General features: G+C 42.9%; 1 protein-coding gene across 1 annotated transcript in view; it reads right to left on the bottom strand.

Moving 5' to 3' along the window:
- Positions 1 to 26,745, bottom strand: part of SLC35F1 (solute carrier family 35 member F1) — a 341,749-nt gene that overhangs the window by 37,647 nt on the left and 277,357 nt on the right. The window lies entirely within an intron of this gene.

The raw sequence follows: 26,745 nt of genomic DNA, 5'->3' as shown, positions 1-26,745 counted from the left end.
TGGATTGCCCCCAAAATACGTGGGACAAAGTGATCAGTTGGCAACCTTCATGGCTCAATGTGAGTTATATCTGGATGTCAGGCACATGGAATTTCCAGACGATGGGGCTAAAGTAGCTTTCGTGATTAGCCTCCTGGAGGGAGAAGCTGCAAAATGGGTGACTCCGTATCTCGTGAGAAAGGATACTGTCTTAGGAAGGTACAGAGGATTTATACAGGAGATGACCGAGATGTTTCAAGACCCGCAAAGGGCTGAAACAGTAGCGCGGCAACTAGGCGCTCTGAAGCAAGCTAAAGGGACTGTTTCCGAGTACACTAACGCTTTTAAAATTCTGTCCCAGGAAACTGGTTACAATGACGCCGCCCTGATGTTTATGTACCGGAGTGGATTAAATGCTGAAATCCTGGATGAGTTGGCCAGGACCTCCCCCCCGCTGACCTACCAGGGCTCATCCGGCTATGCCTACAGATAGATCACCGGATGGAAGGAAGGCACCTGGAAAGGAAGCAGGAGGTCCCGAGATACTCAGCCTCGGCATCCCGCAGCAAGACCCTTCCCACTACAGGGATGGCAGGTAATGCAACTGAGGGACAGGGAGGGGCTAGGCCAAGACTGTCGGAAGAAGAAAAGGAAAGGCGACGCCGGGAACGTTTATGCTTTTATTGTTCAAAGCTGGGCCATGTGGCCAGAGACTGTGGACTGAAAGGGGGGAAAGCCAAGCCGTCGGGAAACTAGAACACCCAGTCCACGTGCAGGCTGGTGGACTGGGGGCAGCGTTGTATAAAGGCCCCCCAACGATCCAACCTCCCTCAAAGGGGGTGTTGGTCTTGCCTATTCGGATTACAACTTCCAGAGGAGTGGTGTTTAATTCCACTGCCTTAATTGACAGTGGAGCCTCCACAAATTTTATTGATGCAAAGTTAGTCAAGCATCATGGAATTTCCCAGTGGAAACTGAACGCTCCCCTAGCTGTGGAGACTATCGATGGGAGACCCCTGAAGTCAGGAGGGGTGACACAAGCCACGGAGGAAGTGAAACTTCAAATCCCTGGGCACGAAGAGTTCATTTCGCTATACGTGTCAGATCTCTCGAACTTTGAGGTGATTCTGGGAATGCCCTGGCTAGCAAAGCATGAACCCAAAATAAGTTGGAAGGAGGCGGTGGTGTGGTTCACCTCACAGTATTGCCAGGAGAACTGTCAACCTGAAGGAATCAAGAACACCTTAGCGGGGGCAGTGCAAGAGATCGAGCAAGTGACCCTGCCGCCAAAGTATGAAGAATTCAAAGATGTGTTTGATGAAAAAGAGGCAGAGACTTTACCCCCCCACCGCCCTTACGACTGTGCGATTGATCTAGTGCCAGGAGCCAGCATCCCATCAGGGAGAATCTACTCTCTCACAGAGAATGAGAGGGAGGCCCTGAAGGAATTCCTGGATAAAAACCTGAGGCGAGGATTCATACGCCCCTCACAATCCCCTGCTGGAGCGCCACTATTGTTTGTGAAAAAGAAGGGGGGGAACTCAGACCCTGTAACGACTATCGTGCATTGAACCAGATCACCATCCCCAACAGCTACCCGCTGCCCCTGATCTCAGAGTTGCTGGACCGACTGCGCTCTCCAAAAATCTTCACGAAGTTGGATTTGAGAGGAGCGTACAATCTGATCAGAATGAAGGAGGGAGATGAATGGAAAACAGGATTCTTGACCGCTTACGGACAGTATGAATACCTGGTCATGCCGTTCGGGCTTTGTGGAAGGCCAGGAATTTTTCAAAAATTCATGAACGACGTGTTTAGAGACTTGTTGGACACGTATGTAATCTGTTACTTAGATGATATCCTGGTGTTCTCAAAGAACCAGGAAGACCACGACCAGCATGTGAAGACGGTGTTGAAGAGACTGAGAGAAAATCACCTGTATGCTAAATTAGAGAAATGTGGATTTGACCTCAAGTCTCTAGACTTCCTTGGATATCGAATCTCAGCGGAAGGTGTGGAGATGGACCCAGGGAAAGTAAGCTGCATATTGGACTGGGGCCAACCTGTCACCAAAAAGGATGTACAACGGTTTTTGGGGTTTGCCAATTATTACAGAAAGTTCATTCCAGGGTTTTCCAAATTAACAGCTCCTCTGACTGACTGTTTAAGGGGGAAGAAGAAGTTTCAATGGACAGAGAACGCCACCGAGGCCTTTGAGGAGCTGAAGAGAAGGTTTGCTACTGAGCCCATTCTGCGCTTTGCTGATCTGAACCACCCTTTCGTAGTGGAAGCAGATGCTTCAGATTTTGCCATCGGGGGGGTCCTGCTACAATTAGACCAAGAAGGGAAGGAGCTGCACCCCTGTGCGTACTTCTCTCGGAAGTTAAAGCCTGCAGAGAAGAACTACACAGTTTGGGAGAAGGAGCTGCTGGCCATCAAGGACTCTTTTGAAAACTGGAGACAATACCTAGAGGGGACCTCTCATCGAATTGAAGTGCGCTCCGACCACAAGAATCTTGAAAGCCTCCAAACAGCCAGAAAGCTGAACCAGAGACAGATAAGATGGTCCCAGTTCTTCACTAGGTTTAACTTCCAGATTACTTACCATGCCCAAGCCAAAAACCAGAGAGCGGATGCCTTATCCAGACAGCCACAATACAAAGAAAGTGAATCCGAGGACCAGCCTCAGTACGTAATCCCGCCACAGAAATTAACGTTGGGAGTATGCCAGCCTTCATGGGAAGAGGAACTCAAAAAGGCACAACAAGAAGATGCAGACATGCTAAAATATCAGCAGGAGACAGGACAAGGTCAAGACTCAGAAGTAACCTTTCACTGGACAAATGGACTGTTATGGTTCAAAACCGCCAGATATGTGCCAGAAGGGGAATTAAGGCTCAGAATCCTACGCCAGTGTCATGATTCCATCACAGCAGGACACTTTGGGATTTACAAGACCATTCAGAACATGGCCAAGGACTTCTGGTGGCCTAAAATGCGTCGGGATATTGAGAGTTATGTAAAGTCCTGCTCTGTCTGTCTGCGGACAAAAACACAAACAGGGACACCAGCAGGACTGTTACAACCGTTGCCTGTCCCACACGAACCCTGGAAGGACCTCTCCATGGATTTTATAACTGATCTACCCAAGTCCCAAGGAATGACAGCCATCTTAGTAGTGGTGGATCTACTTACCAAAATGGCACACTTTCTTCCTTGTGCAGGGGCCTTAGAGGCTAAAGAAACGGCCAAGTTATTCATCAAAGAAGTCTACCGGCTGCATGGATTGCCAAACAGCGTAGTCTCAGACCGAGGAACTCAGTTCACAGCCAAATTTTGGAGAGCAATGTGGAAACAGTTGCAGACGGAATTAAAACTCTCCTCCACCCATCACCCCCAGACAGATGGGCAGACGGAACGCTTGAACGCCGTTTTGGAAAGATATTTACGAAGTTATGTGTCCTATCAACAGACTGACTGGGTATCATATTTGCATTTTGCAGAGTTTGCCTACAACAATTCTCTGCACTCCAGCACTCAACAAACCCCGTTCTTCGCTAATTATGGATTCCATCCTAAAGTCTTTCCAAGCAGCTCAGAAGGAATGCTGGTACCGGCAGCTGAGAACTTCCTTAAGGAATTGCAAGCGGCGCAACAGACACTGAAACAGCAGTTAAACGAAGCCAAAACAGAGTACAAGCGAGTTGCTGACCTGCACAGGAAGGAGGCCCCCCCCCTTCAACCGGGAGACCAGGTATGGCTGTCCACCCGCTTCCTCCAGATGCCGGGCAAATGTAGAAAATTACAAGACAAGAGGGTGGGTCCTTTCGAAATAGAAACTCAAATCAATCCCGTGGCGTACTGACTGAAGCTGCCTGACACGTTTAAAATACATCCTGTGTTCCATCGATCCCTCTTAACGAAAGCCGCCCCTCCCAGTGAGTTACGGCCGGAGGAACCTCCCGGAGCTCCACTCCTGCTAAATGAGCAGCTTGAGTTTGAAGTTGAGGAGATCTTAGATTCCAGGATCAGACGCCACAAGCTGCAGTACTTGATTCACTGGAAAGGCTATGGGGTGGCTGACAGATCATGGGAAGATGCAGCTGATGTGCATGCTCCAGAATTGGTAAAACTTTTCCATCAATGTTTTCCCCAACGTCCCAAGCCAGACAAGGGGAGGGGGGCACAGCCTGGGAGGGGGGATGGTGTCGGAAGGCAGAGCTGGGGTCCCAATCCCGGGGAGCTGGATCCCGGAGAGTTGGGAGAAGAGTATTCGGATGGATGGCAGAGGGAAGGGGGAGGAACTTCCCCCCTTTGGAGCGAAGACGAAATAGAGGAACTGCCAGTGATAAGGTCGCTTAGCAATGGGGAGCCTGAGCCCTCCCTGGACATTCTCACGCCTCCCCCTCTTTCAGGCTCAGAGCAAGAGGGGGAAGAGGGAGGGCTGCTCACAGCCGAAAAGCGGGGAGGCAGTTTACCATCAGCCCCTCCCCTATCCCCCATCCTGGAATCGGAAACTTCAGAAGAGGAGGGGGTGATGCTTCCCCCCTCACCGCGCACACGCAGACAGCTGAAAAGACAGGAGAGAAGGGGGGGAAGGCGGGCAGTACCTGAGGGGCAGTTAAGGAGGAGCGAAAGATTGCGCGCCCGTTTGGCCCCTTCTTAAAGAACAGGCGGGAAGAAGTCCCTTGCTCTGTCAACTTTCTCCCAATGCCGCAGGACCTGTATCCCTGTATTGCTTCATGAGAAAACGCAGTCTTTGTTTGGACATTACCCTAATAAAACACGAATTAACTACAATCGTTGGTCTGGTTCCTGAGTCACATCCTGGGCCTGACAATATCTCAGACAGAAATAAAAAGGTAAGAGTCATTTCTCATAACACAGCACCAAAAAGCAAGCATGTGATGCCCTGCAAGAGGTTGCATCAACAGAAAAGGCAGGAGAAAAATGACTGAAGTCACAGGAGGAAAAATAGGAAAGGACAAAACAAACAAAAACAGGAGTGCAAATGAGGCTCTGGATAGTAAGGTCAAGTTGATAAGGAACAAAAAGCTCCTTCCCCAGGGCAAGGACATGGATCTATCATCCTCCCAAAGCACAACCTACCATGCAATTCAAACCATACTGTGCCAAGACCAAATACATGGAAGAAAGGTCCAGTTAGAGAAACAAATTGCCACAAGTCGTCCTTGTGGTCACTAGTCAGCCCGATGAAGATGGTCGCAGCTGGGATTCTTTCCATACTCTATACCAGCCTTTCCCAACCAGTGTGCCTCCAGATGTTGTTGGACCACAATTCCCATCTTTCCTGACCATTGGCAATGCTGGCTGAGGCTGATGGGAGTTGTGGTCCAACAACATCTGGAGGCACACTGGTTGGGAAAGGCTGCTCTATACACTGATCAACCATACAAAACCTATTCAACAAATTAGCCTCAATGAAATTTTATGGGCTCCACGGAAATGATTAAAAAGCCAAAAAAACTGGAGCTCCTGAGAACAGATCACTGACACTTCATCAAGACCACGCTGTAGAATAAGGAGCCTAGTTAGAGATGTCAGCAGTAGATGGCTCTGTGTACGCTTGTAATGATTACTGGGGTTTCTTCCCCTTCAGTAGTTTAATTACTTTGTTAAAAATGGCTTCAGCCAGAACCCTTTGACAACGCACTTCACATTTCCATGAGTAAAACTTAATTGTTAATATAGCATAGCAGTTAAGACCATGGACTAGCTTTGGTCATTTTTTAATCAAGTGATCATCAGCCTTCTGTCTTTCATTGTTGTTTTTATGTGCCTTCAAGTTGATTACGACTTATGGCGACCCTATGAATCAGTGACCTCCAAGAGCATCTGTCATGAACCACCCTGTTCAGATCTTGTAAGTTCAGGTCTGTGGCTTCCTTTATGGAATAAATCCATCTCTTGTTTGGCCTTTCTCTTTTTCTACTCCCTTCTGTTTTTCCCAGCATTATTGTCTTTTCTAGTGAATCAGGTAGTCTCATGATGTGTCCAAAGTATGATAATCTCAGTTTCAATCTTAGTTTCATCATTTTAACTTCTAGTGATAGTTCTGGTTTAATATGTTCTAACATCCAATTATTTGTCTTTTTTGCAGTCCATGGTATGTGCAAAGCTCTCCTCCAACACCACATTTCAAATGAGTTGATTTTTCTCTTATCCGCTTTTTTCACTGTCCAACGTTCACATCCATACCTAGAGATCGGGAATATCATGGTCTGAATGATCCTGACTTTGGTGTTCAGTGATACATCTTTGCAGTTGAGGACCTTTTCTAGTTCTCACATAGCTACCCTCTCCAGTCCTACCCTTCTTCTGATTTCTTGACTATTGTCTCCATTTTGGTTGATGAGGTATTGATAATCCTTGACAAGTTCAATGTCTTCATTGTCAACTTTAAAGTTACATAAATCTTCTGTTGTCATTACTTTAGTCTTTTTGACGTTCAGCTGTAGTCCTGCATTTCTGCTTTCCTCTTTAATTTTCTTTAGCATTCTTTTCAAATCATTACTGTTTTCTGCTAATAGTATGGTATCGTCTGTATATCTTAAATTATTGATATTTCTCCCTCCAGTTTTCACACCTCCTTCATCTTGGTCCAATCCTGCTTTCCGTATGATATGTTCTGTGTACAGATTAAACAAATAGGGTGATAAAATACACCCGTCTCACACCCTTTCCGATGGGGAACCAATCGGTTTCTCCATATTCTGTCCTTACAGCAGTCTCTTGTCCAGAGTATAGGTTGCGCATCAGGACAATCAGATGCTGTGGCACCCCCATTTCTTTTAAAGCATTCCATAGTTTTTCATGATCTACACAGTCAAAGGCTTTGCTGTAATCTATAAAGCACAGGGTGATTTCCTTCTGAAATTCCTTGCTCCGTTCCATTATCCAACGTATGTTTGTGATATGATAATACAGGGACAAAAATATTGCATACTTTATGGGGTTGTTGTAAAATACCTGAAATAAGTATGTGTTGTGTTTGAGCACTTAGTTCTGCATACACAGGGTTGTATCCAATGTTATTCCTACTTGCAGTGGCTCCACTGAAATTAATAAACACAATTAACTTAGGACCATTAATTTCAGTGGGTCTACACTGAGAGTAACAGTGATCTACAACCCATATTACTACTTCTACTGCTGCTGCTGCTACTAAGCTATTTATACCTTTGCTCAGCATAACAGAAAAAATGAACAGAGAAGTACAGGTTAAAATTTACAGAGAAAAATCTGGAGTTTTCATTTCTATAGGGATGGAGATATAATCTATACAGATGTAAAGCCAGCTCCTTTCCCTTCCATTTGCGCCGTAAGCCATCAGACTATATGAAACAGTGTCAGCTTCTGACAGAATAAAAAGTATAGAGGGAACTACCATGGAATGAATGGAAGAAGCATTTTGAATTTAAAAAATGGCACAGGATATGCCAAAGATCTGAGGGCTCCAGCAGTCCCCAGAAACACAGGAGAGAAGAAGAGAATTATTAATAGAGGAGCTCTGGGTTGCAAGCAGCTTCTGCATCTAAAATAAGAGTCTTGATTCAAAGAGGCAGTCCTAGGCCACTCTTGAGGCAAATAATAAATAAATAAAATGACCTCAAGCATCCCTCACAGTGCAGTTCTTGGAAAATGAGAAAAAAAGTAAACAGTAACCACTGATAGACCTGGAGCAGAAACTGTCTTACATTTCCGCATCTCTTTTTTTAAAAAAAAGCTTTTAAAGTAAAAAAAAAAAAGAGCATATAAGGCACAATCAGCAAACTGTCATTTTTCTAGAATGGCCACATTATGTGGGAAGTTATGTCTTCAGTCCAAAGTACAGCAATTTCATTTTTCAAAGAAATGACCCGCTTCACATCCCAAGCCTCAAGAGATATAAACAAGAGAAGTATATTAATGCTGCATGAACAACACTGCAGTATTATATGTGAAGAGAAAGAAAAATATATTGATCTCATGTAAGTTTTTAGCAAAATGTAGAAGTGTTTTCTTCAGCTGCGTGTATGTGGTGGGAGGGGTAGTCTGCATGTACATCTTGTGCCCCTCTTAACTAATTATTTGCATTGAAGTTTTAACTGGATTCTGCTTTGGGTTACCGAAAGGACAGATCTGTAAAACTACAATCTCCAGAAAGGTCAAAACAAAGGGATGTGGCGGATATGTGGCCGAGATGGCTACACTTTGTGGTAAGTAAGCCACAAGTCAAATCTCACTCTGCTGCACACTACAGCACATATGCAGCAATTCATGCCACACAGAGGTTTTTGGCTTGAATCACTGCAGCCTGGAAGCAGGCAGCAGAGCAGCATGGGAGAGGAAGGACAGTAGACTTGACCATGCCATAGTAAGGCTCACAGGCCCTTTTGGAGCGCAACAATTTCTTGTTGTCTATGCCATTTGTGACCTATTTGCTGTATGACCTGTATTTCTCTGCCTGTACTGGGGGCTGATGGGACATACTCATATTTCGATAAGCCCTTCATATCCTGAAGGTTACAGGTGTCAATAAACAGCCATTTCGGGTGTGGCATCTGGCTATATCAAAAGTGCTGAAATAACACAGCCAATCTAACAAAATTATAGCCATGTGGATGTTTCTTTACTAGTTTGCCTATCCCAGGCTAGCAGGACAGATGAGGATGGCATTGAATACGCACCTTCTTTAGGGAGGGGCAAATAGTTTCTTTCATATAAAGACACTCGCTGGACCAAGTGTGAGAGGAGAATTGCTGGACCAAGTGTGAGAGGAGAATCACTGGTCTAGTCTGTCTGCTAAATGAGAGTCAGAAAGATTTATTTATGTACTGCATTTATATATGACTTTCAGTCTAGCCTCCAAAGTGGTTTATAATTCAAAATATTGGGATAAACAAATTGTACAAAATTTTCTCTGGCCAACTTCAAGAGCTGATGGCACTAGCTTCCTGGCCTGGGGCCTCCCAGATTCCGTGTTCCCTTAGGGCAAACAGCCCTTAAGTAGCCACAGTTCTCTTAGGTTGTTGATGGTTCTTTCTGGAGCTGGTGGTTATGTACTCCCTGGCTGGGGATTTCTCATCTGAGATGGTAGTGTAGGCCTCTCACTTCTCACTCAACAAAACTTAATGGGATGATGACAGTTTCCATATTCTTTCTTCAGGTAATTGGAATAGCAGGGTATTCAACCCTAGTCCTACTCAGAGGAGACCCAATGAAGTTAATGGACATGATTAACTTAGGCTAATTAATTTAAATGGATCTACTCTGAGTAAGTTGAATACCACACTAGGTCAGGTATTTGTTGACAACTAGCTGTTTCTTTCTTCCAGCCGACAGGGATAGAGTCAGGCTCAGGATCCTACTGACTTTAAGACCCAGGAGAGCAGTAATGAGAAGCAAGAAACCACTCCCCATAACTGGTGGTCAAACCTGAATTTTCACTCTTTGATCTGTGTAGCCCTTCCTCAGATTGGAATCTAATTATTGTAAGGCCCAATGCCTACCTGAACAGTAGATGAGGCATCACTGGCATGGGAAGTAACCACATCTGTCACTCCACATGTGATCACTTCCATGAAATGTTCTGGAATGTCATGGGAAGTAACCTTCCTCCATGCCATTTAGGCAACCTATGAATCAGTGGCACTTGGGAGTGAACTCAGCTGTAGAAGCTGGTGGGGTGGAACTGCAATACTATCTTCCTGGAAGTAGCATCACTACCGTTCACTTGGAGGGGGAGGGGCAAGGTTGGAGGAAGGTTGCTATGGTTTCGCCCAGCACCACCGGTAAGTGGTAGCGACATCACAGCTGGGAAGCTAATGTGGCTCCTCCCCACTTGGTTAGCCACTTCTGGTCAGCTGCTATTCCACAACCCAAGGACAACAGCAGTGGATAGGGTTGCCATATTCCAGTTCCACAAATCCGGACAGGCATGCCATTTGCATATCATGCACATTATTTGCTGATTGTGCAGATTAAGCATATCAAAGGTTGCATTGTTCAGTTGTTTTGTTTCTGTGCCTAGTAATGACCACCAAAAACTGGGGGAGGATGTGAGGAATTAAAAAAAAAGAAACACATTTTCAGTGTTAAATGCCTAGACTCTAGTTTCCAACACTATGGAATATTTATTTATTAAGAGGATTTCTATTCTGCCCTTTCACTGTTAAAAACAGAGCTCAGGGCAACTTACAGATATAATAAAAACAATAAAAATACACAATCAATGTAAAAATGTAATAAAACACAAAACAGAAACAAACATAAAACAAGTCAATGCAGTGGTATAAAACTCCAGCATAAAACAAAAAGCCAGCAAAGCATCAATTAAAAGCAATATTGGGACGGAGAGGTTGCCTGTACCAACAGTTAGGAAATGTGAAATGAATACACCACTACAAATTGTAACACACATAGAAATCAAGTTTTCAATATTATCAGTTCAGTCAGTCATCTTATCTAAAGACAGTAGTGTCTGAACATGTGAGAAGTGTCTTTAGCACACTCATCCTCACATACCACATCAGGGAGAGGGGAAACACAACCTTCTATGATAAAGGCTGGAACTTGATGGAGACTTGAGTAATGACACCTCTTTTTAAACAAATAAAATAAAAAAATGCAGTGAATTCTAGAGACCTGGCAAACTGTGCTAGCATTAGACAGGACACTTGTCCCATTCCTCTTAGTCATAAGGGGGAGGGATCCATTTCTATTGGTCTTAAGGGAGGGAAAGGTTACCCCACACACATACACACTGCATTGAATGAATATATATAGCATGCTAGTCATTTTGAAGGAGAATATGTATTAAAAATACTTTTTAGCCTTTTCTTAATTGCTGAACAGAGGCTCTATTGGGCAACAGGGTAAGTGAGGCTACATTCCAATGCAACTTTACTTGGGAGTAAGCACCAATTAACAGGTTGGGTGCAGGGCTAAAAAAAGCAAATATTAATATCTCAGCCTTTTCTACAGAGAGGTTTGCTTTTATAGCTTGTATTTGTTCAAGGGAGGGAGTGTTTGGTTGATTCAAACCACTTTTTTCTCATCCTCCAGGATGGCAGGCACGCACTCCCACTGCATTCACCACTTAAGACACATACCCTGGGACACAGAGGCAATTGAGATGGAGGTTGCTTCTCCTTGCTGACTCAATCAGAAAGTCTACAGATAAGGGGTGCAGCTGCACATGTTGATCAAGTGAGCATGTGCAGTTTTCTAAACTGCCTAGATTCTGCATAAGTAGCAGGCAGGCAGGCAAAAAATCTCCATTTTCCCAGGGTAGGTGTGGTGTCCCTCATTGGCTAAGAACAATGGAAGGAGGGAGCAGGCTGATTTCTCACAAAATGGGCAGGAAATTGTGGGATGGTGTAAAAGTCAGAACGGAATGGATTCCGAGCTATCCTTGTGGATCCAGAAGGCAAAATGTAGAGGCAATTTCCAGGACGGTGTAAAAGCCGGAACGGAATGGAACAGGCCGGAACGGGCCCTTTATAAAAGAAATTGATGCCAAAAACACTGGGATGTGTTAGAGACACTTGAGAATAACATTTAGGAACAAAAACCATTCAGAAAGGATTTTTATTAACCCTTTAACAACCAAAATGCCCTCCGAAATGGAATGAAACAGCCCGGAACGGTGACTTCCCAGCGAGCCAGACCCACCAAATTCACCAGTCCAACATGACTACATGGGATGCATGCAATAAGCAAAACCGCATATTCTTACAAGCACAGTCTGGCTGTTTCCTTATCAGAGGATTACGTGAGAAGGAGTATGTGGTGAAATTATTTCCAAAAGAAACATGTTCTTGCAACAGTTCCAGGACATGCTACCGTATTATGGCAGCACAGATGTCTGTAGGAAAAAATCTTCATCGGAAAAAGTTAATGTATTCTCTGAAGAAATTGAGGATGAGTGGACGAAAAGGAAAATCTGGAAGAAAGAAACCTAGACAAAAAGATGAGTTAACCATATTGGCTGCATCAGATTCCCTTCTGATGCACGGTTATACTACAACTGATGCCTCCCAAGAGAAAAATGAAAATCAAGCTGCTAGCAAGGAAAGGCAATTATCATCCTTTGCCTTTGATCTTGAGCAGGAAGCCCCCTATTTTTCAAGTACCCCTCAAAAACCTACTCAAGGAAAGCTGATGGGGAAAAAAGAACATGTTCCATGGGAACCTATAACATGCTATCCACACATGAGAAATTCAACCATACAAAGGGTCTACATCAATGCAGATGACATGAAGTCTCTTCTGAATCAAAACTGGCTAGTTGACACTGTAATTGAGGGATTCCTAATTACTAGAACAAATCTAGAGACTGTGATAAGTGCAGATGTTGACGTGTGTGTCTTCAGCCCATTTATTATGCATTTCATGGAATTACAGGGATACACAACAAGTGTTCATAACTTTGGCACAAACTTGGATGTTGTGATGAAGGACATCTGGCTCATCCCCACCAATGTACACAGTTCTCATTGGGTACTAATGATTATGTTCTTCAAGTGGAAAATTATTCTGTATCTTGATTCCAGACATGGCATCTCCACCAAGTACACCAACATGCTGCAAACATTTATAGAGATGCAGTCAGCTTCAGCAATGAATTGGTCAGAGTGGATCATTCATTTTTTTTTTTACAATAATTTTTATTCAAATTTTCATAAAACATACAAAACAAAATCATAAAACATTCAAAGACAAAAAACAAAACAAAACAAAAATGATTAAACAAAAAAATAAAATGTTGACTTCCCATTTGTCGCAGATCAAATCAGTTGTAGGTCTACAATATATAACAATCCTGTCTCTTAAATTATATTATAAAATCACTTTCCTCCAGTAGTTATCTTAATTAATCATCAAATCGCATAAACATTACTTTATTCTTTCCACAAAAAGTCAAAGAGAGGTTTCAATTCTTTAAGAAATATATCTATCAATTTTTCTCCAAATAAACATGTCGATTAATCCATCTCGTTAATAATAATAATAATCTTATTGTCATAACCATAGTCCAAATAAACATATCGATTAATCCATCTCATCAAAATCTGTTAGGTCCAATAATTTCAATAGCCATTATTCCATTATCCATATTAATTCCATCTTCCATCTTCAATAGTCCTGTTAAGTCCAGTAATTTCAGTGTCCAATCTTCCATTATCAGTATTCCATAATAATCTTGCTGTCATAGCCATAGTCATATAATAAGAGTCTGATGGGAATTTCCTCTATCCCAAATATTTTCTTGCCATCAATTCTGAATAAGTTGCTGAAATATTGTTGTAAAGTCATATCTGTGTTCTTCTTTTTTACAAAATGCACTGGCTCATCTCTTGAGAGTTTTTCCATTGTCACATGGCTGCAGTTAATTCCATAGATTTTCTCTATATCAAGCTCCATCATGTCATTCCAGTCCAGAAGATTATCCAAGCCATTGATAACTTTATCTCTAATATCTTCATTAATTTCTTCAGAGATAACGTTAAATTCCAAACAGTAGATTTTATTTCTAATATCCATAAACTCCAGATCTTTTTCCAATTCCACATTTGTTCCAATCTCCAGGGCTTGTATCTTCCCTTTATTTTTTCTTTTCTCATCTCTGATCTCATTCTCCTCTCTCACAGGATCCCCTATTTCTTTAAGCTCCTGCGTCATTTTGCTCAGTTCAATTTTCAGCTCCTTACTGCCCTGTCGCAGGGTTTGTTTCGTTATCTCAATCTCATCCATTATTTTCTGAAACATAATTACTTCCAGATTCTCAGCCACTTTCTTGATTGCCATTTTTAAAACCACGAAAACAAAACAAAACAAAAATAAAGAAGAACCACTTCTTATTTCAGCAACAATTGGGTTAATATTCCAGGCTTGATGACATCACAGTATAAACAGAGCAGCCTGCCTTATCTCTCTATGTTCAAGAATACAAAACAAATTTAGTTCCCAGCATCAAAACAGTTAGTGGTGTCGTGAAGAAGTAGATTCGTCAAAATAAAATAGACCAAAAAGAGAATAGTCCCAGACAATATAATGTTCCTCGGAATAGAAATCCCTCTTCTGTTTATATCTTTAGAATGCACTTCCAGGACAGCTTTTTGCAATAGAAACAGAGATAAGCTGTTAATTTCATGAATAACAGAGAAGAGTTATAGCTCACCCAGAAGTTCTTTAAAGCTGATTCATTTGACAAATCTCTTTTTGCTGCAACAATTTAAACCAAGTAAAAAAAATAATAGAAAGAAGGGTGCTTGCCTGTTAGTCCGTTTTCTCTTTGAAGAAAAGATAAACGTATCGCATTAATCAGATAGAGCTTGTTCGGAAGTCCGTCCGGCATTGCTGGCTGGACCTTTTCTCATAAATTAATGAAATCCAGTCCTCCCAACAAAAACAGGCTTTTGAGGTTGATCTCTACGTTTCTCCCTGCCCGGGAGAAATTTCATCAGTCAAAAAAAAATGTTCTGACTGATTTATATCTGAATAAGCTTCTTTTGAGGCGGGAGTCCGTCTCAAAAGCAGGCACAAGCGAAGTCACCCTTCCCGGAAGTCCGAGTGGATCATTCATGCACCTCTTGACATACCAGTTCAAAAGGACTCTTCCAACTGTGGGGTGTTTGCATGTCTGTTTGCACATGTGTTGTGCAGTGGCTCTCCAATCCCCTTCCCAGTAGACATGGACCCTGTACGGCAGTGGATTGCTACGGAACTGCTCAGCAAGAATGCATTACTTCCACAACCAAGTGCAACTCAGAGACAGCAGCAGAGAACAAAGAAACAAATAAATCAGAAAGTCATGAACAATTTCAACACTCCTGTCTCAAGAAATGTGCCTAAAGGATCATCAGCAGTATTTACATCTTAATGCCTTTGTTGTTGGCTTCTGAAGAGAACTTCCCTGTTAGTCGCGACTTGAAGGGGTTTGTTTGCCGCGCCCCACCCCCCCCACCCCCGCTGAATGTACTGGATGTTGGATGCTGAAATCAAGAGGGGGTGTTGTTTTCCGGTCTTGCATATGGACTATCACTCACACCGGTCTTTGTGCAAGGGTGGGAAGACTCATATCACGAGTTTCCATCTGAAGGCGCACTTTTTGGACTATACAGATGAGAAGCCTTATTGTAACTGAGTTAGTCTCTATGTTATTGTTTAGCTTTCTTGCTTAGTGTTTGGTGTTTTTGATGTTAAGAACATAAGAACATAAGAAGAGCCTGCTGGATCAGGCCAGTGGCCCATCTAGTCCAGCATCCTGTTCTCACAGTGGCCTACCAGGTGCCTGGGGGAAGCCCGCAAGCAGGACCCGAGTGCAAGAACACTCTCCCCTCCTGAGGCTTCCGGCAACTGGTTTTCAGAAGCATGCTGCCTCTGACTAGGGTGGCAGAGCACAGCCATCATGGCTAGTAGCCATTGATAGCCCTGTCCTCCATGAATTTGTCTAATCTTCTTTTAAAGCCATCCAAGCTGGTGGCCATTACTGCATCTTGTGGGAGCAAATGCCATAGTTTAACTATGCGCTGAGTAAAGAAGTACTTCCTTTTGTCTGTCCTGAATCTTCCTACATTCAGCTTCTTTGAATGTCCACGAGTTCTAGTATTATGAGAGAGGGAGAAGAACTTTTCTCTATCCACTTTCTCAATGCCATGCATAATTTTATACACTTCTATCATGTCTCCTCTGACCCGCCTTTTCTCTAAACTAAAAAGCCCCAAATGCTGCAACCTTTCCTCGTAAGGGAGTCGCTCCATCCCCTTGATCATTCTGGTTGCCCTCTTCTGAACCTTTTCCAACTCTAGAATATCCTTTTTGAGATGAGGCAACCAGAACTGTACACAGTATTCCAAATGCGGCCGCACCATAGATTTATACAACGGCATTATGATATCGGCTGTTTTATTTTCAATACCTTTCCTAATTATCGCTAGCATGGAATTTGCCTTTTTCACAGCTGCCGCACACTGGGTCGACATTTTCATCGTGCTGTCCACTACAACCCCGAGGTCTCTCTCCTGGTCGGTCACCGCCAGTTCAGACCCCATGAGCGTATATGTGAAATTCAGATTTTTTGCTCCAATATGCATAATTTTACACTTGTTTATATTGAATTGCATTTGCCATTTTTCTGCCCATTCACTCAGTTTGGAGAGATCTTTTTGGAGCTCTTCGCAATCCCTTTTTGTTTTAACAACCCTGAACAATTTAGTGTCGTCAGCAAACTTGGCCACTTCACTGCTCACTCCTAATTCTAGGTCATTAATGAACAAGTTGAAAAGTACAGGTCCCAATACCGATCCTTGAGGGACTCCACTTTCTACAGCCCTCCATTGGGAGAACTGTCCGTTTATTCCTACTCTCTGCTTTCTGCTTCTTAACCAATTCCTTATCCACAAGAGGACCTCTCCTCTTATTCCATGACTGCTAAGCTTCCTCAGAAGCCTTTGGTGAGGTACCTTGTCAAACGCTTTTTGAAAGTCTAAGTACACTATGTCCACTGGATCACCTCTATCTATATGCTTGTTGACACTCTCAAAGAATTCTAATAGGTTACTGAGACAGGACTTTCCCTTGCAGAAGCCATGCTGGCTCTGCTTCAGCAAGGCTTGTTCTTCTATGTGCTTAGTTAATCTAGCTTTAATAATACTTTCTACCAGTTTTCCAGGGACAGAAGTTAAGCTAACTGGCCTGTAATTTCCAGGATCCCCTCTGGATCCCTTTTTGAAGATTGGCGTTACATTTGCCACTTTCCAGTCCTCAGGCACGGAGGAGGACCCGAGGGACAAGTTACATATTTTAGTTAGCAGATCAGCAATTTCACCTTTGAGTTCTTTGAGAACTCTCGGGTGGATGCCATCCGGGCCCGGTGATTTGTCAGTTTTTATATTGTCCATTAAGCTTAGAACTTCCTCTCTCGTTACCACTATTTGTCTCAGTTCCTCAGAATCCCTTCCTGCAAATGTTAGTTCAGGTTCAGGGATCTGCCCTATATCTTCCACTGTGAAGACAGATGCAAAGAATTCATTAAGCTTCTCTGCAATCTCCTTATCGTTCTTTAGTACACCTTTGACTCCCTTATCATCCAAGGGTCCAATTGTCTCCCTAGATGGTCTCCTGCTTTGAATGTATTTATAGAATTTTTTGTTGTTGGTTTTTATGTTCTTAGCAATGTGCTCCTCAAATTCTTTTTTAGCATCCCTTATTGTCTTCTTGCATTTCTTTTGCCAGAGTTTGTGTTCTTTTTTATTTTCTTCATTTGGACAAGACTTCCATTTTTTGAAGGAAGACTTTTTGCCTCTAAGAGCTTCCTTGACTTTGCTCGTTAACCATGCTGGCATCTTCTTGGCCCTGGCGGTACCTTTTCTGATCTGCGGTATGCACTCCAGTTGAGCTTCTAATATAGTGTTTTTAAACAACTTCCAAACATTTTCGAGTGATGTGACCCTCTGGACTTTGTTTTTCAGCTTTCTTTTTACCAATCCCCTCATTTTTGTGAAGTTTCCTCTTTTGAAGTCAAATGTGACCGTGTTGGATTTTCTTGGCAATTGGCCAGTTACATGTATGTTTAATTTAATAGCACTGTGGTCACTGCTCCCAATCGGTTCAACAACACTTACATCTCGCACCAGGTCCCGGTCCCCACTGAGGATTAAGTCCAGGGTTGCCGTCCCTCTGGTCGGTTCCATGACCAACTGGTCTAGGGAATAGTCATTTAGAATATCTAGAAACTTTGCTTCTTTGTCATGACTGGAACACATATGCAGCCAGTCTATGTCTGGGTAGTTGAAGTCACCCATTACTACCACATTTCCTAGTTTGGATGCTTCCTCAATTTCATATCTCATCTCAAGGTCTCCCTGAGCATTTTGATCAGGGGGACGATAGATCGTTCCCAGTATTAAGTCCCTCCTGGGGCACGGTATCACCACCCACAACGATTCTGTGGAGGAGTCTGCCTCTTTTGGGGTTTCAAGCTTGCTGGATTCAATGCCTTCTTTCACGTATAGAGCGACTCCGCCACCAATACGTCCTTCCCTGTCCTTCCGATATAGTTTATATCCAGGAATAACCGTATCCCACTGGTTTTCTCCATTCCACCAGGTCTCCGTTATGCTCACTATACCAATGCTCTTCTCTAAGACCAAGCACTCCAGTTCTCCCATCTTGGTTCGGAGGCTCCTAGCATTAGCGTACAGGCACTTGTAAGCAGTGTCTCTCTTCAAGTGTCTTTGGCACTTGTGGTTAGGCCTGTGGTAATTTTGCTCTTCTGAATTTATATCCTGTGCCCCTGCTCTCACAATGCCTACTTCTAGGCCTACCCCTTTTAAAATTTCATCATTTCTTTGGTTTTTATCCCAGGGGGGAGGTTTATTCCGAACCGGACCTTTCTCAGCTCCTGTCGGGTTTCCCCCCTCAGTCAGTTTAAAAGCTGCTCTGCTACCTTTTTAATTTTAAGTGCCAGCAGTCTGGTTCCATTCTGGTTCAAGTGGAGCCCGTCCCTTTTGTACAGGCCCGGCTTGTCCCAAAATGTTCCCCAGTGCCTAACAAATCCGAACCCTGCCACCCGACACCATCGTCTCATCCACGCATTGAGACTGCGAAGCTGGGCCTGTCTGGCTGGTCCTGCGCGTGGAACCGGTAGCATTTCAGAGAAAGCCACCTTGGAGGTCCTGGCTTTCAGCATCCTACCTAGCAACCTAAATTTTGCTTCCAGGACCTCACGGCTGCATTTCCCCATGTCATTGGTGCCAACGTGCACCACGACCACTGACTCCTTCCCAGCACTGTCTACCAAACTATCTAAACGACGGGCGATATCCGCAACCTTCGCACCAGGCAGGCAAAACACCTTGCGGTCTACACGCCCATCACACACCCCACTGTCTATGTTCCTAATGATCGAATCACCCACTACAAGGATCCCTCCACCCCCTGGAGATATATCCTCGGCACAAGAGGATAGCTGCTCATCCCCCAAGGAATGGGTCCCTTCTAAGGGATCGTTTCCCTCTTCCTCAGCTGGATGCTCTCCTTCCCCGAGACCATCGTTCTCCATGATAGCAGGAGAGCTATCATCATTGGAGTGGGACACAGCTATAACGTCCCTGAAGGCCTCCTCCACACACCTCTCTGCCTCTCTCAGCTTTTCCAGGTCCGCCACCTTGGCCTCAAGGAAATGAAGTCGTTCCCGGAGAGCCAGGAGCTCATTGCACCGAGAGCACACCCACGACTTCTGTCCAACAGGCAGATAGTCGTACATGCTGCAGGCGGTGCAAAACACTGGAAAGCCCCCACACCCCTGCTGGCTTCTTACCTGCATAGTTTTGTTTAAGGTTTATTACGTCAGTGGGTTGGAAACTGCGGTTTAGTTGAGGTCAGGGAACAGACGGGCAGAGTGGGGGGCCCTGGCCTCCTCGCCCTGCTGCCGAACTCGCCTTGACGCTTTGTCAGCTGGGGCCTTGACGCTTCATCAGCTGGGGCTCCCTCTAGCTCGTTTTGCTTTGTACGTCACTCAGAGTGGCTGGGTAGCCAGACAGATGAGCGACTAAGAAATAAAATAAATAAATAAATAAATAAATAAATAAATAAATAAATAAATAAATAAATAAATAAATAAATAAATTGTCTACAATTGCATTCTTATCTTCAGCAGTACAACAGTATTATAATTCATCTTGGTCATTGTGTTTAATGGGTAATCTGTGCAAGAAACCCAAGGAGGACAAAATGATTCTCTGCCAGGGAGTCTGTCAGGACTGGTACCATCTGTCCTGCCTTGAGATAAATCAAGCTCCTCGTGGCATATTCAAATGTCCAAAGTGTTGTGACAAATGATGAATCCATGCCACAGGCAAAAATGTTTTCCTCTATAACATGATCTTGTCTAATGTTATATGATTATTTTCAGCGTTGATAAATACTGTTCTCTACTTGAAATAATCTTGCACGCCTACCTGCACAAAAGAGTACATTTGTGTTCTATTTATTTTGCAAAATATTTACAAAAATATTGGTTCAGTTGCTGCTATTTATATTATGTTACATTTATATCCTAATGTTGTTTTAGAATATATATATATATATACACATATTTGTATACATTGTTTTACTTCTTGCTATGTGTGTTTATTTTTTACTGGATTCATATTTTTCCAAAGAATATAGCTAATGATGCTACATGTTAAAATATCTTTAGAACAATGACAAATCATTACAGTATTTCAGAATTACTCTTTATAGTTACATTTATTTATTTGTGTCATCGTAGCCGTACATAGAACAGGTGTGCTAAACCTTTTCTGGGTGGAGGAATGGATGCTTGCCCCACTGCTTTGTAGGCCAGATAATGTCAGAGGGACTGACCTCAACCCTGACACCTGATTGCTTTGTTTTGTGATTTTGTTGATATACACTGGTACAGTGGTGTGGCATTTTCAGCAAAGGAGGTGGTACAACAACAACAACAACAACAATAATAATAATAATAATAATCCCCAATGTAAATAGCAGGTGCAGGAACTAAAGCCCCCATGTCAGGACCCCACTAGGGATCAGCTGCCCTGCACCTTCAATTTAGTGTTGCAAAACTCATCATGCAATTGTTTATTGCATGATTGGTATCTCATCTAGTTTGGCCCTCAGACTGGAAGTGGCTGTCCAAGGTCCTGTTCTCCAGCCTTCTTGCCTGAGAGCCTTTTGACTGGAAAGTTCTTCTGCCTCCACCTCATGCACTCTGCCCAATGAGTAGGAGTCCCTCCCACAGGTTCCAGACTTTACTAACCTTGATTTTGAAAGTAGTTGTCTCAGAAACTCATTTCACAGAAAGCAAACTGGTGAGGTTTGGCCCAGCTTGAATACAAGGCAGAGGTGGAGTCTGAGCCCAAGCACACAAGAGCACTTCTTGGGACCCGTTTTTTTCCTGTGATAGCAGATCTATTTCACAGAAGGCAAACTCAATTTCTCTCTCCCTTCTGCCAGCCGACTTGCTCCTCCAATCTCTCTTACTCTCTCTCTCCCCAATTCACCAGCCATTTGCAACCTGGTAGCAGCACCAATAGTGCTGCTTAGTGGACATACAAACAGCAAGAAAGGGTATTGCTGATCACCCCAGAGGTTCCTGGGTCATCCTGTGTTATCTCCCATTTCCCAACAAAAGGAGAGGCAGCAACATGTGTGGTTGGTGAATTTTGGTAGGTCTGGCTCACTGGGAAGTCACCATTCCGGGCTGTTTTACGTAAATGCGTATTATAGCCCGGAACGGGTATCGGAACGTGGTTTGCGTGGAAGTTTTTTGTCTTATTGCATGCATCCCATGCAGTCATGTTGGACTGGTGAATTTGGTGGGTCTGGCTGATTGGGAAGTCGCTGTTCCGGGCTGTTTTACGTAAAAGTGTATTACAGCCTGGAACGGGTATCAGAACATGGTTTGCATGGAGGTTTTGTGTCTTATTGCATGCATCCCATGTAGTCATGTTGGACTGGTGAATTTGGTGGGTCTGGCTCGCTGGGAAGTCACCGTTCCGGGCTGTTTCATTCCATTTCGGAGGGCATTTTGGTTGTTAAAGGGTTAATAAAAATCCTATTGGAATGGTTTTTGTTCCTAAATGTTATTCTCAAGTGTTTCTAACACATCCCAGTGTTTTTGGCATCAATTTCTTTTATAAAGGGCCCGTTCCGGCCTGTTCCGTTCCGGCTTTTACACCGTCCCGGAAATTGCCTCTACATTTTGCCTTCTGGATCCACAAGGATAGCTCGGAATCCGGGACCCCTAATAGGCTAAGCAGGCACTGGGTAAGCATGGCTAGAATCTGGGTAAAACCTGGTTAACTGAGCAATATGGCAACCCCAGCTGTGGAAAAAAACCCACCATGGGATCTTATGGTGGGTAAGAAATCTAAACAACAACATCATCAACAACAACTTGGCTCTATGTATTTGTTCTAAGGTATTTTGTAACAAATTTTCTATGATGATAAAAATTAAGAAAAGCTACACATACTCTAAATGAGATTCAAACAGGGCTCAGAAGCTCTCTTCCTATAGAAGAAAAATAGATTTATTTTATTAATATTTATTTATTAAATTTATACCCCCCCCTTCCTCCCAGGAGCCCAGGGTGGCAAAATGATGTCTTAGGTTGTTCTCCTCATTTCTTCTCTAATATACACATGGCACAACGTAACCAAACCATTTTAAGACCCACCGATTTCAATGGGATTATTAAGAATAATTGGTATGCATGCTCCAGCCAGGGTTATTTATATATGCTTTGTAAAGCCCAGTAGTCACTCACAATTACAATTATTTGTCAACAGGGCCTCATTCCTTAGGCCATCCATATCTATTACTCAGGTATGAAGACTAGAATCACATGGATAATTTAGCAGTCTATAGAAACTGCTCTTGTTTTTTCCAGGGAAAATTGAACAGCTGTATGAAATACTTATTTTTCTATGAACAGACACCAGAAAATGTTGATTCTTGTGAAAATTAAAGTTTCAGCAAGAGGTTTGGGATAGGACACAAATTAGTGCCTTCTTTTGTAAGTGTTGAATAAAAGCACTTCAGTTGAGGTGCCCAGTCCATTAAACCTTCTCCCCCAAAGAGACATTGTTGGCACCTACTTTTCTACCTTTTGAGGGCTAATCAAACACATTTTTATTCTCCCACATATTAACATTATAATGATATTTTACTTCTGTTACGTTTATCTTGCCTTAATATCCCAAGCAAGTAAAGTAATGCCCAAGATTCTACAACAAAGGCTCTTACCATACTGTATAGGCAGCGAGAAATGCCAGATGTCCAGGCTGGATTTAGAAAAGGAAGAGGTACCAGAGATCATATTGCAAACTTATGCAGGATAATCACCCTGTGCTTTATATATTACAGCAAAGCCTTTGACTGTGAAGCTCATGAAAAACTATGGAATGCTTTAAAAGAAATGGGGGTGCCACAGCACCTTTGTCCTGATGCACAACCTACTATGGTACTATGTGATACCATCCCAGTAATGATTTGAAATGAATGCTGATGAAAGTTAAAGCGGAAAGCACAAAAGCAGGACTACAGCTGAACGTCAAGAAGACTACAGTAATGACAACAGAAGATTTATGTAACTTTACAGTTGAAAACGAGGACATTGAACTTGTCAAGGATTATCAATACCTTGGCACAGTCATTAACCAAAATGGAGACAATAGTCAAGAAATCAGAAGAAGGCTAGGACTGGGGAGGGCAGCTATGAGATAACTAGGAAAGGTCCTCAGATGCAAAGATGTATCACTGACCACTAAAGTCAGGATCATTCAGACCATGGTATTCTCGATTTCTATGTATGGATGTGAAAGTTGGAGAGTGAAAAAAGGGGATAAGAGAAAAATCAACTCATTTGAAATGTGGTGTTGGGGGAGAGGTTTGCAGATACCATGGACTGCGAAAAAATCAAATAATTGGGTGTTTGTATAATTAGAACAATAACTTGTTCCAATTAAACAAGAACTGTCACTAGAAGCTAAAATGATGAAACTGAGATTATCATACTTTGGACATATAATAAGAAGACATGATTCACTAGAAAAGACAATGCTGGGAAAAACAGAAGGGAGTAGAAAAAGAAGAAGACCAAACAAGAGATAGATTGATTCCATAAAGGAAGCCACAGACCTTACAACATCCGAACAGGTGGTTTACAACAGATGCTATTGGGAGTCGCTGATTCATAGGGTCGCCATCAGTCATAATCAACTTGGGCATATAACAACAACAACAAATTTATCTTGTCTAAGCCTTTTGATTGTTATTGTCTTACTGTTCTGTTTCCCATTGTATTTCTCACATTTCTGTGAGGAGCCCTGAAATGATATACATGAAATGATGATATACAAATTGATTGACTGACTTATTTAATCAATGCAAGCTTGTGGATAGTAAGTGTGGCATGTTCTAATAAGTCTCCTTCAGTGGCAACAAAAACATCTAGTGTTTTAAGTAAAACAAACAATGCAGGGATGAGACAAGACTCCAGGGCTTGGTGGATCTGGGTCTGAGTCCCTCCAATGCCAGGCTCCAACTGTCTTCTACAGTGCTAGGAAGCTGAAGTCTGATTCTATGCAATCTAGAATTACAATTACAGAAACAAAAAAGGTTAGAACAAATGCTTTAGACCTGGGATTCAACCTTTTGGGGCCAGTGCACACATTTGAAATTTTGAGAAACTGGAGCATTCAAGAGGCAGCTGGACAGCTACCTGTCCTGCATTGAGCAGGAGGTTGGACTCAATGGTCTTATAGGGCCATTCCAACTCTATGAGTCGCCATGATTCTATGAAAGTGCCATGGGTACCAATCACAAAATGGTTGCTGTGGGTAGTGTGGCATAACACAAAATGGTAGCCATTTGGTTGCCAATGGTTGCCATACCTAAAAGAGCAGAAAGAGGCAGGACTAAAGCACCTACATCAGTTACTGATGTACTCGTTCAGAGAGAGCCAGAGCCAATGACAGTCAGAGCCTCTCCCTGATTGGTTGTGAGATGGCAGATAAATGCGGGCAGGCTGAGGGCAGATTGCAGTTGGTGGGGCAATGCCTCATTTGCTCTAATGGACTAGCCTCTACTTGTCATGCAGTCTGGATTTTTGAGGGGATATTTACTGAAACCTTTGTGGGTGCCATCGGAGGGGTAGGCGAGTGCACTGGTGCCCACGGACACTTCACTGACAACTCCTGCTTTAGGCATTTGCTCCAGTAAATGAAAACGTTGCATCCATTCCTGACAAACCCTCTATTAAAGATATATGTCTAAAATACAGTGGCGATACCAAACTAGGGAAAAAAGTTCACATACCTGCAAATTCTCTATAGCTTGAATTTTTATAATTTTACATGAAATGCTGTTGCTTTTAGATCTGTAACTTAATTGTGGGTCTGAGACACAAAATGTCCATTAACATAATTCAGCATGCATTGCTAAGCCTAAGATGATAGAAACATTGTTTGTACCATTTATTCTCTCAAAGGATAGCAAGCAACACACATTAATTTGTTCGTCTCTTTTGCTGTCATATATATATATATTTGCAGAAGACTGCCATCTGTAACCAGTAACATTAATGGGATATTTTCCCATTAACTTCAGTAAGATGTGGAACGCACCCTAACTATGCAAAATAAAAGGCTGGCCATGTCACTTTGCTTTTCCATTAACCATTATGGAGAAAGGGAATTGGCAAATTATATTAACCTCTATCCACCATATGTCACTGCCTGTCCTGCCTAATACAGTCCTCCTCTTCAACAGCTAAATTTAATATGATTAAAATAAGGGTGATACAATTGCTTTCCATAGTGGAAAGGCCATTCTGTCTACCCATTACAAAATAGCTCATTTAAAGCAATAGAGCTCCTATTGTATTGATTAGGTTTGTGCATAATGCTGCATATAAAGCTATTCTAAAGGCCTTGTGGCTGCTTTCTATCTTATTAACAGTGTTCACATGTGGCTACTTAATAGAGCCAAACTGTTATACAGCAATCTGGCTGACCATTCTCACCCCTTTCCAGGGACATTTTTCTTTGCGCAGATCAGCCACTGTGTAAGAACCAGACTGGAGGGGGAGGGGGGCTCTCTCACTTCTATGATTATCTGTCACTCCTATGCATAATAGTTCTAGATTGTGCAGCAGGAGGGGTAGGTCTCTCATTGTCCTCCCAAAAGCAGATCAATACTATCAGTACCTTTGGAATGAAGCTTCTGGGACAATAAGAGGGAAATGATGTTGCCAAGTTTCTCTCCAGTGATAGCAGTTGTGATGAATGCCACAGCTTCAACACTTCTGTCGCTTTTTAAAAACCCTATCTGTATCCAGAAGAACCCTCCTCCCCTAAACACACAAGAGAGATGATCTTGTTACACTTTATAAAGCTTCTTCTCTGGGAAGCCATAAGTATTGTCCTTCTGAAACCTTTCCAACTGCTCACCTCCCCTGCTCCCTGACACTGATCCTTGGAACACAACATTATGGAGCATGCCTATGGAGCATGCCTTTGTCTTCATTTGCCTGAGGAATTGTTTGTTCTCTCCTCCAAGCTCAATCTTGTGCTAGATGCACACCGGCTAAAATTTTTCTGCCTGGGATGTTACTGAACATTCCTTACAGACAATAGCCCTCTTCAGGTGTTCCAGAACTCATGTTCAAAATAAGTATTTTACTGGTGGATGCATTGAATAGTGTTTATTTTTACAGTATACATGCAAAGAGGGTGTTTTATAGCATTACGTTTAGGGATCCAGTAATTTGGGCTATCCTAAGATATTTGTGGTTGTTTGCACCCTGTCTCTCCCTCTTTCAAAGGATGGGGTCTTGTCCGCTCTGAGCACAAACCAAGTGCAGCACAAATGCAGAAATGAGTCCTGCCCTCTATCAAGCTCTATGGTTGGGAGGATGGCTAAGATTCAGTCTCATTCACCAGAGACTGATGGAAAACCTGCCATGGACAGCAGAACTATTGATCTATTTTATTTAGTATTCCTATCATAATACCATTTGTGACTTCAGTTTGCCATGCAGATGCAGAGAGTGGGAAACAGTTGATTTAGGTTCCCTTAAGCTTCATCCCTTGAGTCCAGGTCACATTCCTACAGGGTAGAAGGAGAGAGAGAGAGAGAGCACCTTCCTCTCTATGCTATCTTGATCTTCCCCCAATGAGATTCTAGTAGGCCTTTGCTTGTTTTAATTATTTATAATGCCATCTT

This window comes from Rhineura floridana, chromosome 4 (assembly GCF_030035675.1).
Source record: "Rhineura floridana isolate rRhiFlo1 chromosome 4, rRhiFlo1.hap2, whole genome shotgun sequence".
Lineage (NCBI taxonomy): Eukaryota > Metazoa > Chordata > Lepidosauria > Squamata > Rhineuridae > Rhineura > Rhineura floridana.
This window is presented reverse-complemented; position numbering and strand designations above follow the sequence as displayed.